Source organism: Trichosurus vulpecula, chromosome 2 (assembly GCF_011100635.1).
Source record: "Trichosurus vulpecula isolate mTriVul1 chromosome 2, mTriVul1.pri, whole genome shotgun sequence".
In the NCBI taxonomy this organism is placed as follows: Eukaryota; Metazoa; Chordata; class Mammalia; order Diprotodontia; family Phalangeridae; genus Trichosurus; species Trichosurus vulpecula.
The window spans coordinates 73,949,377-73,967,289 of record NC_050574.1 but is presented as its reverse complement, the minus strand read 5'-3'; positions in this window follow the sequence as shown (position 1 = coordinate 73,967,289).

Sequence of the window (17,913 nt, the reverse complement as noted above, 5' to 3'; positions counted from 1 at the left end):
TTCCTCTTTTTGCATTCTGGCCAGTTCCACCTTCCCCAGGCAGCCTAGAGGATCCCCTTTCCAAAGGACTCACTACACTGATTAAAGGCTTCACAGGGTCACTTAATTGACTTATCTCCATGAAACTGAAAACTCTGGAGCTCAAGAGATCAAATGGTCCCCATCTCCCTGCCATCAGGGATTATAAGGGTAAGCCACCAAACCCAAATGGCCTGCATTGTCCCTTCCTGCTCCTCATCCTAGGAGGCAAGTATGGTAAGCAAAATTGTCCCCATTTTATGGAGGGGGATGTGGAGGTCTGGGGAAGGTGAATGAGCTGTCCAAGGTCCCATAGCTAGTCAGTAAGATCATAGGATTTAGAGACCCACAAGATTTTGGAAATCATTCAATTCAAAGGCTTCATTTGACAGGCGGTCTCACCTTTTCTCAGATTGCTTTATCCTGGTGTCCTTGTGTCTTCCTCACCCCACCCTAGTAGAATGTAAGCCCCTGAGAAATGAGTAGATGGACCTCTCTCCTTTCCCTGGTGTTATGGAGGACTACGAGTATGTAACCTTGCATAGTTACCAGACAGATTGGTGTGTAAATTGAGTTTGCTGAATTTTTTTAATCTTTGTTACAAGGGAAGATGTGCTGGGTGGAAGAAGAGTCATGTTGGAAATGAATGAGATGAAAAGACCAAAAACATCACATAAATTTTAAAAAAAGAGATACTAGAGATTTCTTGACGGAAGAGAATGGTTCGTTTTTGTCTTTCTTTCTATCCCCACGTCCTGGCATATATTAGGTGTTGGATAAATGTTTATTGAATGAGTGAGGAAACTAAGAACCAGAGAGGTGAAGACACCTATCTGAGGTCACACAGTTAATAGGGAACAGAAGTAGGTTTTGACTGCAAATATGTTTTCAACTGTTTCATGCTGCCTGCTGGTGCCAAGATTCAGACTCAGGGATCCTTCCTGTCAGGTCGGTGTTCTTTGCCCTGCGTGGAGCTTTCTCCTCCCTCTCTCATTCATTCCTCTTTGATCCAGGTCACAGGACTAACATCAGTGACCCCATTCTCCCTAATGACAGTGGTTCTACAAAAACATGGCAATATCGGCATGACATCCAAAGGACCATTTAGAGCAAGCTGATGTTTAATTCAGCAGGAAGCTGGCAGCTGATCTTTTCAGGCTCTCACCTGAAGTGGGGCCATTTGCAAAGACAGTGGGAGCTAAAGCCTGTGGGACAGCCTGTAAGTAAGTCCAATAAAAGATTCACACAAGAACAGCTGGGCTGAGGATTTTGGTGTCTTCCATATCTCCAAATGCCAGTATCACAGAACTCATGAACAGAGCGATAGAACATGAGGACTCATGGGAAAATCTTTGAACTGGGAGTCAGAAATCCTAGACCTACCATAAGCTTGTTATGTGATCTTGAGAAATTAACTTTTTTCTATCTGGGCCTCAGTTTCCCCTTCTGTAAGATAGGGGCCACTAGGTGGCACAATGGATAGAGCACTGGACCTGGAATCAGGAAGACGCATCTTCATGAATTCAAATCTGGCCTCAGACACTTACTTAGCTGGGTGACCCTGGGCAAGTCACTTCACTGTTTGCCTTAGTTTCCTCATACATAAAATAAGCTGGGGGAGGAAATGGCAAACCTCTATGGTATCTTTGCCCAAAAAACCCCAAATGGAGTCTGGAAGAGTCAAACACATCTGAAAACAACTGAACAACAAGAAGAAGAAGACAGAAGATTGGGCTAGATCGTCCAGCTCTGACCTTCTATTGTACATCTCCTTCTCAAGTCAGCAAACATTTATAAAGCACTTCCTACGTTCCAGGCACTGCACGAGCATTGATTCTAAAACACCGTCCTCAGCTTGGAGTAAGCTCTGTAAGAGAGTAAGCTGTCTTCCAACTCTGGAATGCCATAATAATAATGTTAATATGTGATAATTATAATATAATAATAACACATAATAATTATAATAATAGTAATGGTCACAGTATGTTCCCTGTAACCCTTGTGGCCCTTTCTCCACTGCCCTGGGGTCATGCACATCAAGTGTTGCCTTCCTTAAGCCTGCAGAAAATCTACAAGTTACTCTGTTAATCATCCATGTTTTCCATCAAGTGGTGCTTTATTTGAGAAGCCATCCCAGTGGTCTCATGAGAGTCTCTCTGGCTCATGGGCAATATAGCCTTCCTTAAAAGCTGAAGTTTCCCCACTGGCCACCAGAGGTGCTCACCTTGAAAATGTCTAGATCACACTCCACCCCAACCCCAACCCCCATTACCACCAAGTTAGTGTCTGTAGTGGTCTTGATGGCTGGTTTTTAAATTAATCTAGGACGTGAAACATAATGATACTCAAAGTATTCAAGTATAAAGTATATAATTTGTTACATTATATTATGACATATTCAAGTATAAAGTATAGAATCCATAGTTCTAGAGCCCCCATTTCATGTATAGATTCCTTTTTCACTGGTTGTGATCCACTCCCACATTTACAGCACTTCTCTATGAAGACATCCACCTCCAGTCATTTTCTAAACCTTTCCCCATTTGCACTCCCAGATTTCTGGGTGTGTTTGGCTGGAGCCCCAAACCACATCTATCCACAGCTTGTGAGAAGTGGATAAGGGAAAGAAGTATGTCCAGGACTCAATCTCAGGATCATGAGCTATAACAAGGAAAAGTAGGGACAAAAGAAGTGAGAGAGATCAATCTTATCCTCCAGCTTCTCAGCCTAATAACAGCTACAATAATTGTATTTATATGGTATTTTAACATTGCAAAGTACTTGGCATAGGCTATCTCATTTGATCCTTGCAGCCATTGTATGAAGTAGGTGCTATTATCTCCATGTTACAGATGAGGAAACTGAGGCACAGGGAATTCCAGTGAATTGCCTAGCATCTCAGAGCTGTTAAGGATCTGGAGCAGGAATCAAATTCTGATCTTCCTAACTCCAAGTCCAGCGCCTTACCCACTGTGCCACCTAGCTGCTTTACTATTATAATGGGAGTTGTGGAGTTATGATACCTGCCAGTCTCTGGCCTCAGGACCCTCCCACTTTATGCTAAGTTCTCTCTTGCTCCTACTCTACCTAGACTTCCTCAACAGCATTGCTGTCCTACAGCCACACTCCAGGCCACTATGAACTACATCACGGAAGCATAAAAGACCAAAAACAAGCATGGTACCTGTTGATGCCTCATCACCCACATAGTGACCAGGAAGGGTAGTGAATGGGAGAAGCTGTCGATCCTGAATACCCATGTATAGATCTTGTGTACTTCTGTCTCTCTATCTCTGTCTCTTTCTCTCTATATCTCTGTCTCTCTGCCTCTCTCTGTCTCTCTGTCTCTGTCTCTCTGTCTCTCTCTGTCTCTGTCTCTCTCTCTCTCTATCTCTCCGTATCTCTCTGTCTGTCCATCTCTCTCTCTTTCTCCCTCTCTTTCCTTTCCTCTCTCCCCCAAACCATCATCACCCAAGGTCCAGAAGAAAACAATCATTGACGTGAAGGCAAGATGTGGGTGCAGGTCTCAGAGGTGGAGGAATAGTGACGTTCATGTGGCACTTTGAGGTGTGCCACACACCCTTCATGAATCATCTCACTTTTTAAGAACAGGACCAGAGCTTTCATCAGGGTTGGGGAGCTCCCACCAAGCAACCTTTTGTTTTACCACCACAGCAAATCAACACCTTTCCTGCAAGTGATTCCCTGGAGCACTGGGGACTTAGGTGACTTGCCCAGGGACAAATCGAATCAACAAGTATTTATTAGATGGTGACTAGATGCACAGAGTGCCAGGCCTGGATACAGGAAGACTCATCTTCATGAGTTCAAATCCAGCCTCAGATACTTACTAGCTGTGTGACCCTGGGCAAGTCACTTCACCCTGTTTGCCTCATTTTCCTCATTTGTAAAATGACCTGGAGAAGGAAATGGTGAACCACTCCAGTATCTCTGCTGAGAAAACCCCAAATAGGGTCACAAAGAGTTGGACACGCCTGAAACGACTGAACGACAACAACAAATGTGTCAGGCACTGTTCTAAGTGTAGGAGATACAAAAAAAAAGAAAAGAAATTCTAGTCCCTGCTTTCAAGGAGCACACAGTCTCATGGGAGAGGTTACATGCAGATGTCTGTACACAAACAAGATATAGATAGGCTGAATTGGGGGCCAGCCTCAGAGTGTCACAGAGCCAGTATGTGCCAGAAAGCAGGTCTTGAACACAGGTCTTCCTGATTTTGAGACCAGTTCTCTATCCACTGGACCATAATATATCTCATACATTGTCTCATATAATTCTGTAATGATCAAAAACCCATTAAAAAATCCAAGAAGTTGACGTGAGAATAAGGGAAAAGGTGATTTTCTTCTTCTGGTCCAGCTAAGGCCTTGCCTGGGTCAGGGAGAGGAAAGCCATACTTGAACTCTGACCAGAGTACAGCAAGACAGGATGAGAAGGCAGTGGAGGCAAGAAGAGTCAGTGTGCCTATAAGGAAGGGAGGGCCTCCATGTCTCCAGCTGCCTTGGCCTACGTCCAAGGTTTCCTGCTAAGCCTGCCTTCATCACTGCCAAGTGATTCAGCTCCAGGCCATGAGCTTCCAGAGTCCCAGTGCTAGGGGACCACGGCCTCCTCCATCTCCCAGGAGGAAAGAGGCTGGCTCCTGGACCTCGGTAGCACAATGTCAGCAGCCCCATCATTAGCAACAACGACATCATGAGAGGCAATGGGAGTAGGCAGAGGGTGACTACCAAAGCTTGGCAAGTCTGGTAAGAATAGCAGCATTAGGAGAATTTAAAGCTCTGGATGAACTAAAAGCAACAACTAAAGACCAACAGAAGGAGGAGGAGCCTTTAAGATTCTCTGGGAAAGGTGGATGATCAAAAGAGGGTTCTGACAGCTGTTCAGAATGCCTAAGACGACAGCAACAAGCTTCTGGAGAGAAGACAAAACGACTCAACTTGTTTTACTTCTATCATCTCCACCAAGAAGAATGATCTTTGACCTGGAAAAGAAACAGAATTAAAACAACTAACATGAAGGTGAAATCCAAGAAGGTACAGACAGAATGAGAGAATGCCTCACTGCCCTGGGGTTTAAGTCACTAAGGCCAGAGGAGCGACATCCCACAGTACTGAGACAATCGGTAAATGAGCTCATGGAACCATCGACAGTAATCAGTGAAAGATCAGAGAGAACTAGAAAATGCCAAAACTGGAGGAGGAAAAATGTCCCAGTTTTCAAAAGAGGGAAGATGATAGAACCTGCAAACTATAAAGCAGTGAGCTTGTTTTTGATTACTGGAAAAAGTCCAGGTGTATTATTAAAGGAAGGGCCAGAGAACATTAGAAAGGGAAGCAGTGATTACAAGGAATGAGCATGACATCATCAAGAACAGATGATGCTGGACTAACCTCACTTTGATGAGCATTAGTGAGGTTGGTAGATGGAGGGAGAAGGGGGTGTAAGAAAGCAAAGCGCTTGACAAAGTCTCTCATAGGAATTGTTTCATTCTCTCTATTTGCATTTTCTATGCTTAGTAGGGTACGTGTGGGTGCTCATATATTTCTTGATTTTCTGATAGAGTGATTGCAGGCAATATTCCTGTAAATTAAATGGGAATCTAGAAACTAAAAGATCTAAGACTGTAAGTATTCTCTGCCTGGCCAGGCCACATCCTAAGTATTGTCTTCAATTCTGGGTGCCATATTTTAGGATGGACCTCCATAAGCTGAAGTATATACACAGGAGAGCAACAAGGATGATGAAGGGCCTCATGAGGTAGAAATGGCTGGATCCAAAGGATAGTCACTGATGTTTTCATGTCTGCTCGGAAAGGGGTCTCCAGTGGTATGCCCCAGGATCTTCCTTTGCCTCATGCTGTTTCATGTTAATGTTTTATCAACAATTTAGAAGAATACATATGTGGCACGTTTATCAAATTTGTAAGTGGCACGATTCCTGGAGGAATAGTTAATAAACAAATTGAAAAATCAAAAAAAAAGTTAAATGAACAAAGTGGTATACAAAGACATCTCTAGAAATGGGAATGCTAGGCTACATTGATTAAGAAGAAATGGAATGGTGATGGAGATAATGTCTTACACTTGGGTTCAAAAATCAGCTTAAGAAGGAAAAAAATGGGAGGAAATGTGTCTAGGGAATAGTTCATCTGGAAAAGATCTGGGGGTTTTAGTGGACCATAAACTTATTGTGAGTCAAGAAGTGATCTTGAAATGCATTGAGAAAATCATGGTGTACAGAATAGAGGTAAGAATCCCACTGTTCTCTCCCTGGCCAGGCCAAGTCCTGAGCATTGTCTTCAGTTCTGGGTGCCATATTTTAGGATGCACCTCGATAAGCTGAAGCATATACACAGGAGAGCAACAAGGATGATGAAGGACCTCATGGGGTAGGAACTAGGGATGTTCAGCCCAGAGAAGAGATGAAGGAAGAGGGTTTGGGGATGAAGTGGGAGGGGATAAATCTTCACATATTTGAAGGGTTTAGGGATTAGATTTGCTCTGCTTGGTCCCCGAGGGCAGAATTAGGAGCAAAGCTTGGAAGCTACAAAGAAGCGAATCTGGGCTTGATGAGAGAAAAACCTCCTTAACCAGGAGAGCTGTCCAAAAGGAAAATGTGCTGCCTCGCTTTCTTCCTCCCTGGAGAGTCTTTAAGCAAAGGCTATCCCACATGCTACTACATCGGCAAGAGGATTTCCCAGGGCATGGCTTGGGAGAGAAGTCTTGAGGGTTAGCTCCTTCCCACCCCTGAGATTCTGAGATTCTCTAGATCCATGCAGACTGCCGACTCCCTGGCCAAGCAGGGCTGGGCAGACCTGAGCCCCACTCCCTTTTTTTCTGATGGTTCTCAATAAGAAAGCTGAAGCCTGATAGCCAGATAGGCCAGCCCAACACAGGGCAGGAGGCCAGGAGGAGCACAATGCCAGCATGGGGGCTGAAAGCAAGGGAGTGGTATCAGAACTTAAGCTTAAGGAGACTAAAGCAGGATCCATTGGAGGAAAGAGGAGGGACCTGACCCCACCTTACGTGACTGCTGGGGACCAGTTCAGAGTGAGGGTGAAGGACTCAGGCTCCTGGGAACGGCCAGCTGAGGCAGCGAGCAATTTGACTGCTCTGGGCATCACCGCCATCAACCTTGTATCCAACACATGCATTCACACCATCGTACGAAATTCAGCAGGAGACCTTAACTGTCTTTGTGTGTGCATGGTAGTTGGCAGGCCACTGAAGCCTTGCGGACCACTTTTCACAATCGTCTTTTTAGATGCATAAAAACACACACACACAGGGGATTACAAATATCAAAATAAATACAAAATTTCACTATCCAAGTTCAAAGATCACCCCCCTGAAATCCATACACAGACCCACTGGGATTATGTGGACCCCAAGTTGAGAACCTCTGATTTAAACATATACAATCCCCCACAAACACTCACTCTGGGCCAGGCACTGTGCTAAATGCTAGAGATATGAAGAAAAACAAAAACAGCTTACAGTTTAATGGGCAAAACATGAAATCAACTATGTATATGCCAAACATAGATACACTGTGCATATCTATGTGTGTGTGTGTCTATAGCTTGTGTATATATGTGGTAGGAACATAGGTGTTTGCAAATATGTGCACATATACATATCTGTTTGTATGCACACATATCATTTTTTCATGTATGCATGTATATTTCAGAGGGAAGGCAGTGCCAGTGGGGGAGATGAGGAGGAAGATTTCCTGCATGAGGTGGGTTTTGGCTTTCCATGTACACACCACACACACACACACACACACACACACACACACACACACACACAAACACACTCCTCACGAATGCACACATATCTGGACATTCATCTCTGCAGCCACCACATAGAAAAGGCCCATCTCTGTGCTTGCAATTGGGACATTCTCTCCATCCAGGGTGGTCTCCTCACTCTCCCTCAGGCCCAATGCCTCAGCTTCCCACCCAGGAGAATCAGCAGAGCCTGGTTGTCTGGCTCTCAGAGGAGGCCCCTGGGGAAACACTTGGAGAGGCACGTATGACCTTTGACCATTATTTGTGCTGGATCTCTCCCTCAGACCAGGAAAAGCAGTTTGGAGAGACCACTTTTGAGACACACACTGGTTCTCCTCAATAAAGCTATGAGATGCACTACCTAGCTTGGGCAGGTCTCTAGTCCTCTTGGAATCTCACTATCCCATTCTGCACAAATTAAAGGTCAGCCTCAGTAATTGGAAGGATCCCTTCCTGCTCTAAAATTTATCATTTGGCCAAGCTGGTCCACCCAACCCTGCAGTGGTTGCTGTGTCTGGGAATTAGAGCCCTGGGCATCTTTGATATGAAGATTACTGGGGAAATCTCATTGTCATGCATGTTAGTTGACCCTGTTTCAGTCTGGTCCATTTCTGGCTGGGATTTAAGCCCCATCAGCCTCCTCTCTCTCCCGCTTTCTCCTCCCTCCTTCCCCCTCTTCCTTCTCCTCTCCTCTTCTCTCCTCTCTTTTTGTTATCTCAACCACTTTTAGAGAGCTATTATAGCTTCCCCCTTGACTTCTCTGATGCTAATCTCTCTCCATAAATCATACCCTCTAATCTTTTCATCACCTTCCTCTGATTCAAACAGCCTCTCGGGAGTGCACGGACTGCAATCTGCCACGGCCGCAAGGCTTGGAGGTCCAGATTCTGTCATGCTGGGAGCAGAGTTGTCTGTGAAATCAGGCTTCATTCCCTGGTTTCACAACCGTGCACACACACAGTGTGTGTGTGAATACACACATAGAGATGGCAACATGCATGCACACAACCATTTACATATGCATACAAGCATGCAGGAACACAGAAGCCCAGGGTAACATGCACATATGTATCAACATGGCACACATTTATATTTGTACATCGAAACATACAAACATATGTATATCCTTGGAAAATTTAATAGTAATAACTGGGATTAGTCCAAAGATGCTACAGAAGATAAGCTTCCATCCAAATATTTTTATTCAATTACAAATAGCAATCATTTTATCTACTATGCAATGGGCCATAGAGGGTGGTGGCTTGTTCTGGGATCATTTCTATCTGATCATTGAATAACACAAGCAGATTGAGAACAGTAATAATCAATAGTAATTAACCAATAATTAATAATAACTTACATTTCCCTCTCTAAGATTTACAAAATGCTCTCCCCTCACCCACAATAACCTAATGAACAAATAACGCTTAACAGCATGAACGGAGTCAGAGGTCCTGGGTTCAAATGCTGGTTCTGCCATTTTACTCCTTTGGACAAATCACCTCCTTCTCTAAGGCTGTTTCCTCACTGGTCAAATGAGGATGGAGTAGTTGACCTCTGGGTTCCCTTACGGCTCTATATCTAAGATCTGGTGATACCAACACAGGCATAAAGAACCCTACACACACACACACACACACACACACACACACACACACACATGCACACGCACACGCACACACATACAAATACATATACACACAGCATAGAAACACAGACACGTGGGCAACCCACCCACCCACCTCGCCCTCACCCTCATGCACACGTGGGCTGCAATGAATTTCCTGTTTTGCTAACGCTATAAGGCACCTCTAGGTTTTCACAGATCCCTTCATGAATATTTCTCACTACATACTGGATGTCATTATTCTATTGAGAATCAATTAGCCCAAATGTTGTTATGACAGCTATGGAAAAATGATATTTTGGGATGTGCTTTATCCCGTGTCTCTTCACAGAATTATTGAAAACTGTACATGGGATCTGGTGGTGAGGGGAGTGGGCAGGGAAGGGAAGGGTGAGTCTCCAGGGAGAGGGAGTAGCAGTGAAGGAGGGAGAGATTTCTGAATGAGGCTGACCCAGTATTCCTTTCTATCAGGCATGTGACGGAGGTCTCTGCCCCTTCTCCAGGGACTAGGAGAATGTAAGAGAGGGGTCTCTCTAGAGGCCAGGCATGGACTAGTGGGAGCCGCAGACAGGCAGGCGATACCAGGCAGCTCAAGGCAGCAGGCCTGCTAGAAAGAGAGTGAAGGCAAACCCCTGGACCTGCCTCCACTTTCATTTTGCATATGAGACCCAAAGCAGTAATGCAAATGACCCAAAGTCACACAGTTACTAGATGATAAAGCTTAGGTTAGAACCTAGGCTATCTGCTTCTAAATACAGTGTTCTTTTCAAAAGGAGAGGCCTATCTGGAGGTAGAAACTACTAAAGTCTTTGTCAACTCGGTCCCTTCCCAGCTACTTTTCCATTTGGCCTCCCCATCACCACCACCACCCCCAATCCAAACAAATGATCTATCCAGAGGCAGACACTGCTGAAATAGGAAATGCTGAGGTCTCCTTCACTGTGGTACTCTCCTAGCTGCCTTTACCATTAGCCCTTACTACAGCCTACAGACGGGGACTCACTGGGAGACCCTGCCTGCTGGCAGAAACCTCCTTTCCACCAACATTCTACTTGGTGTCCTCCCATAAATTTCCCTCTGAATTGGATTCTATCCATTGCAGTCTCCAGATCGTGGTTGCTACCTTTTTACCAACTCAAGGTTACTCCTTCTCCTTAGTTTTTCTTTCCATCCCTACCCATTCCACAATGCCTAGTGCATAGTATGCATTTTAACAAATGTTTGTTGATTCAGGGGGAAAGGGGAAGTAAAAGAAAATAAAGTCCATGACTTTAAGAGAGTCACAAAATCATGGAATATCAAAGTTGAAAGAGACCTCAGAAGACAGAGCGTGGAATGTTGAGGTGAGGAGGAAAATTGGACCATAGAATATCAGAGCTAGGAGAGACCTTAGAGCCCAGAATGTTAGAGCTTGGAGCAGGGGTGGGCTGGAGGGAAGCACTATCTAACCTGCATCCTGAGCTGATTGTTAAACTTTTAGTGTGAGCATTTACACCTTGAAAATCAGCAAATGCTGCAAATCAAGGCTTGATTTATTCTTTTGCTGATTGTCTAGACTGAAGAAAGTGTTGGAGAAAATGTTAACAATAAAAATACACTTTGAAGTGTTCCATGCATGCTTGGGGGATGGGGGGGGGCGGGGAGCTGGTTGTTAATCACTTACTAGCACCTGCCTAGCTTGGAAGGACCTTAGAACATTGGATGTCAGAACTGGACAGAGAACATAAAATATCAAAGTTGAAAGAGGACAGGATCATCGTTATTAGAGCTAGGAGGGACCTCAGAGGCCATAGGGTTCAACCCCCTCATTTTACAGAGAAGGAAACTGAGAATATTACAGGACAGAGTTCAGAGCTGGAAGGAGCCCTGGAACGTAGTATCTCAGAGCTTAGAGGACCCTTAAAGTAGAGAAGATGAGAGCTAGAAAGGGTCTTAGAATATAGAATATAGAATGTCAAAGCTAGACAGTATCTTTAAGACTATCTAGACCTACTCCTACCTTTTAATAATAAGGAAACTGAGGTCCAGATAGGGAAATTGACTTGCCTAAGGTCATAGAGCTAAGTTTATGGTTTGTGTCATTTCTACAAAGAGAAAAACAGAGAAGAGGGTCAGCAGTCCCTCATAGCTTTACCTCTGAATTACATCCTTGGGCTTAGAAAAGCAGATTCATAGATGAATCACCAGAAAAGCCTTCCTCTCTGGCTATTTTTCTGAAAAGATACATGCGCGAACACACACACACACATATGCTCTTTCTCATCTTCCTCCAGGAGCTTTTTACAAATTTACATTAAACACTGAAGCTGTTCTATGGCAAAAAGAGAAGTCCATTTGCTGGGAGGTCCTGGAAGGAAGGCCCCCATGGAGGGAAGGCTGTGGCTTCTGAAGCTTCCTGGAGATGTCCCTCCCAGCCACACACGTCCTGCACTGCCTGTGTCAAGCCCAAGGCATGGACTGTCAGAAGAAAGGTTTAAACTCTCTGAAAAGCTTTATTGCTAACAGAACACTGCCCCACACGCACACACATGCGCGCGCACACACACACTCTACCAGACTGGAAGAGACAGGGTAGTATCTTATCTCTATATAATACAACTGGCCAGGCTCTCTTGCATTTCTATATTTCACCACCTCTGCCCCATTCAAGCCCTTATGCCTAGAATGCCCACCACCACCACCACCTTCTATCTACTTGTTGAGATCTCTTCACCCTCTTTCTTGCTTAAAAAAAGAATTCCTTTTTCATTATGATCTTAACAATCATAAACAAGCATAAGCATCTCACTGCACAAAGAAAAATAAAACAATACCAAAAAGATTTGTACATTAAACTATGACCAGTTGAGCTCTTTCCCTTCCTTTGAGGACCCCCTTCCAGGGCCACCTCCTTCCAGGAGACCTAGACTCTCAATTCCTGAGGCTGGACTTGATCTCATGGACCATCCCATCTCTAAATTCCCATACCACTTTCTTAGTACTTCTCATATACTTCTTCAACACTCCAACATCCATGATCTCGTTGGTAGAGCTCTTCCCAGAAGAAAGCAGATTCCTATTCCTCCAGGCCTGAGTAGATGACCTTCATGAATTGTTACAAGCTAATAGTAATCATCGTCATCATGTCTCCAGTGGCCAGCCCCTAAAAATGAGCCTTTCCACACTTAGCTGGGCTGGTCCTGAGAACACAGATTAAGTCCATCATTCGGTCAGTTCTCAAACAAGCATTGCGGTGTAGTGGGAAGAGCTCCCTAGATCTGCAACCAAAAGATCTGGGTTTGAATTTACCACTTACTACCTGGAACCTTGAGCAAATCACTTCCCTGCTCTGGAGAATGGCAATAGACAAGATGAACTATCCTCTTTTAGACATCTTTGATCGGCAGTTTATAGAGTTAGTACAATCTTGGGCTTCCTTAAGAATGGCAAAAGGTTCTAGGAATAAGGTGAGAGACCATCTAGCCTCTGTCCTTTGTCAGGAGGAGGACAACCATGATGGTAAATGGCTTTGAGACCATATCATATAAGGATTGTTTAAAGGAACTAGGGATATTTAATATGGAGAAGAGGAGATTCAGGTGGCTGTCTTCAAGTATACAAAAGCCTGTCATGTGGAAAAGGGATTAGACTTTTTCTATCTGGCCCCAGAGAGTAGAACCAGGAACAAAGGGTAGAAGCTCCCATAAGGCAAATTTAAACTTGGTGTCCAAAAAATACTTCTTACCAATTAGAGCTGCCCAAGTGGGATGGGATGCCTTGCAGGTCTTCAAACAGATGGGAATATCATGTGTTAGGAATATTGTAGTATGGATCCCTTTCAGATTCAGTTTGGACTAGATAGCCACTCAGTTCCCTTTCAGTTCTGAAGTTCTGTAATTCTGTGACTGACATTTTTCTTTTCTTCAGAGGAGTACCTGGGTCCTATTTGGAAGGTGAAATTAGAAGGAAAGTATTTCCCACAAAAGTGGGAGAGTCATGCCTTAGAGAAAATTAAATTCTACGGGTAAGGTAGGTAATGCTGTGGGTACTAGTAAATAGATACAATTATCTCCATCTTCCAGATGAAGCAACTACAGGGTAAATGACTTGCCCACATTCACGTAGCTAAGAAGAAATGGGATTGAGACCCAGACTCAGGTATGGTGATTTTCGAGTCTTATGCCATTTACATAGAATCATAGGGCACTGGCTGTTCCACTTTTGTGCATATATCTTCAGCAATTGGTACAGTGTCTGGTACATAGTAGGTGCTTAATAAATGTTTGCTGATTGATTAACAGGGCATTTTGAAAAAAAGTGTTTCATAAACCTTAAAGTGGTATAGACGTGTGAGCCATTATTATTGTTTTGTGCCCAGAGCTTTGTTGGTACAGAGACCCTCTGAATGGCCATGTCTCCCTTTCATGATTGAACTTTGAATTTGACATAGTCCTTTCAGGTTCCAAAAAGACATACATTATCCTACTTGCACAATGACCCATGTGAGGTAGGTCCTACAGGTACTGTTACCCCCATTTTACAGATGTCGAAGCCGAGGTTTGCAGAAGTTCACTGGATTTGCCCAGGATCTCAAGGCTAGTTAACTGTCAGAAGTGGGAGCTGAACCCAGGCTTTCCTGATTCCAAGCCCAGCCCTTTTCCCACCATGCCACAGTTGCCTGTCATCCAAGTCTGATCCCTCATTCCTGTCAGAACCTGCCTGGAGTTGGGGAGGGGAAGGGGGTACCCCCACTGGCCTGGGGGTGAAAGAGGGCTTCAACCTATCTCAGCATTCAGAAGGTAGTGAGTGTTCTTTCCCAGCCTCATCTGTCAGTGACAGATCCCTGGAGAAATGGGAGGATTGAAAGGAAAAAAATTATGAAACCACTTGGTGCCTGAGGCAGGTTTCCGTTTCTACAGCTTAACTCAGGTCCTTGAAGACATTTGTATTTAATTGTAAACTTTAGTTGAAATAAAAAAAAATGTTCTCTTGTAAGATACAAACAAGGTCATGAGGGAGTAACTGAAGAAGGACCCCAAACTAGAGTCTTCCAGTAGTCTCCTCAACTGGAACCATGTTCAACTCAGTCCAACTTATTGGCCAAAAGGAAGGGACCAGGAAGACTGTCACCCAGGGAAATCACTTCGTCTGTGCTCAAATTATTAGAAAAACAGATTTTGATTTCTTTTTCTTTTACACAAGATTTCTTGTTGCTTTTGGTTTTGACATAACAGCAATGTGTGAGTTATAGTACATCTCCACCTCTACCTCTAGCCCAGAACTGAACAGTCCTTTAGAACAAAGAAAACCACTTAAGCAGGAAAAAATTTTTTATCAGTGGTGATGTATGACAATATATGCATCATTCTGTCCCTGTAGTCCCCCACCTCTCAGCCAAGAGAAGGGAAGCCTGTGTTTCATTATTTGTCTTCAGGGACTGATATTGGTGCTTAAGATTAGTTGTCACATTTGCCCAGAATGTAGCCTCCTTCTGATGCTTTCATTTGCGTTGTGCATAGTTTTCTCCTACATCCATATATTCTTCATTCTGCATTAACTCACAGTCTTGCCATATTTCTCTGAATTCTCCACATTTTTTTGATAATAATGGACATTAAATTCATATGCCACAACACATATGTCTCAGCAATTCACCAATCAATGAGCCATCATTTTGTTTCCACTGTCCCCAAAAGAACTGTCATGATCATTTTGGTATATATGAGACCTTTCTAACTTTAACCTCCTTGAACTAGGTATCAGTTTCTAGACTTGAAAAGGCTACAAGCCAAGACCAAAGTGGAGGGAGTGTTGGCGCATGATTTTCTGTTTGCAGATGATTGTGGACTAAATGCAGCCTCTGAAGCTGAGATGCAACAAAGTAGGGATCAATTCTCTGCTGCTTGTGTTAATTTTGGCCTAACAATTAACACCAAGAAAACACAGGTGCTCCATCAGCCACCACCACACCATCCAGATGTGGAACCATTGGTTACAGCAAATGGAGAAGTTTTGAATGCTGTGGATAAGTTCACTTACCTTGACAGCGTACTTTCCAGGGATGTACCCACTGATAATGAGGTTGATGCACGCATTGCCAGAGCTAGCACAGTGTCTGGGAGGCTCTGAAGGAAAGTATGGGAGGGAAGAAGTATTAGACTGACTACCAGACTGAAGGTCTACAGAGCCATGGTGCTGACCTCACTGTTGTATGCCTGTGGAACCTGGACAGTCTACCAGCACCATGCCAGGAAACTGAATCACTTCCATTCGAATTGTCTTAGGAAGATTCTTAAGATCACCTGGCAGGAGAAGGTACCAGAAACTGAGGTCCTTACTCAAAGTAAACTGCCAAGCATTCAAACTCTGCTTCAGAGAGTACAACTCCCATGGGCTGGCCATGTTGTTCGAATATAAAACATACACTTGCCAAAAAGACTATTTTATGGAGGACTCACACAAGGCAAGCTTTCACATGGTGGTCAGAAGAAGCAATGCAAGGACACTCTCAAGGTCTCTCTCAAGAACTTTGGAAATGATTGTGTGATGGGGGAAGACACTGGCACAGGACCACTCAGCATGGTGTTCCCACATCAGAGAAGGTGCTGTGCTCTATGAGCAAAGCAGAAGCAAAACAGCTCAAAGGAAATGCAGGTGCACAAGTTTAGAGTATCCACCCCAAATGTTCACGCAGACTATTTGTGCCCGACCTGTGATAGAGCATTCTGAGCTTGTATTTGTCTGATCAGCCACAGTCAGACACATTGAAACTTGACTCTAGCATAGTGATGTCATTTTGGTCCTCTTTGAGAATGAAGGACAACCAACCAACCAATTTATTGGACCCCAGGATTTACAAAGTTTAGTCATTTGTCTAGAACGATTCCAAGTTGCTATCCAGAATTATTGGACCAATTTACAACTCTGCAGATGTGAATCAGAATATGAGTATTCCTGTCTTTCCTCAGCTCCTCTGTTTTGACTGGTTCTAGTTTTTCTGTCATCTTTGCCAGTTTTTTGGATGTAAAGTAAAACCTTGGAGTTTCTTTAACTTGCATCTATCTTATCATTAGTGACTTGGAGCATTATTTCACAATGTCATTGGGTAGTAGCTTGCCTTACTCCATTTGAAAGCTGTTCATCTCCTTTGACCACCTGTCTATTAGGCAATGGCTCTTGAACTTACATATTTGTATTAATTCCCTATTCAGACTTGCAACAATGATATTTGAGGAAAAGGTATTTCCCTCCACTGGATAGTTTCTCTTCTTATTCTATTTGCATTGACTTTGTTCACGAAAAAGCTTTTTAATTTGATACAATCAAAATGTTCTATTTTGCCTTTGTGGTCATCTCTATCCATTCCTTGGTTAAGAATTCTCCTCCTAGCCATAGTTTGAGATCGGCTTCTTCCTGTTCTCCTCTAATTTTCATGTGGAGTTTATTGTGATATATAGTATTAGATGCTGGTGCATCCCTGATTTCTGCCAAACTGATTTTCAGTTTTTCCAATAGTTCTTGTCAAATTTATTTCTGTACTCTCTACACTAGCTAGACCAGACAACTAGCCATCCCCTGGGCTCATCCCAACCTTTTCCTGGGGTTTTCATTTGCATAATTGTAGTCATTGTATGCATGCTTCTTCTATGTCTATATATTCTTCATTATCCATTAGTTTGTAATCTTGCTATGTTTCTCTGAATTCTCTATCTCTGTCATTTTTTCCTATATTGTAATAATGGATGTTAAATTTATAAGCTACAGGTGGCTCAGTAATTCCCTAATCAATGAGCCACCATTTTGCTGGTGCCTTTGCTTGTCTAGTTTGTTCCCTCTATCTGGAATGGTCTCTCCACTCTCCCCAAAACCCATTCCTTAACTAATCTCTGCCTATTGAAAATTCCAACCACCCTTCAAGGCCTACTTAACGTCATTCTCCTCCATGAATCTCTTCCTCATTCCCACAGAGAAGGGTGATTTTTCCTTCTGGGGAACCCTCACTTGCTCTCCATTTGTTGTTCTTCTAGAAATATATACTCCTGATTATTTGCTCAATTCATCTAACCTTATAGCTACGGAGAGAGAACAAATCTTATTTGTCTTCACAACTTGCCCCTCCTCACTAAAAGAAACTCAATTTTGCACAAAATATAGTGCTTAAAAGGCAGGCTGGTGTGTTTGTCCTTCATCCAGAGGACCCTGCCATCAGGAAGATGATGACTTGCCATTGCCTATGGTTTCAGTGAGGGAGGGCTGTGCAAGGTCACCAGCCTCACTTTCTCCTCCAGAGCCATCTGGGTCCAATAGCCTGATATTCACCAGGATGACTGGAGATGGCCCAGGATGCATTGCGAGACCCTGGCCCTTTTAGGCTAGGGTCTTTTCAGGTTCTCACTTCGAGTGAGGTAACACCCATTCCGTGAACAGGCCTCTTTAAGAAGTTAATCAAGGGATGGCCCCTTTAAAAAAAATCAAA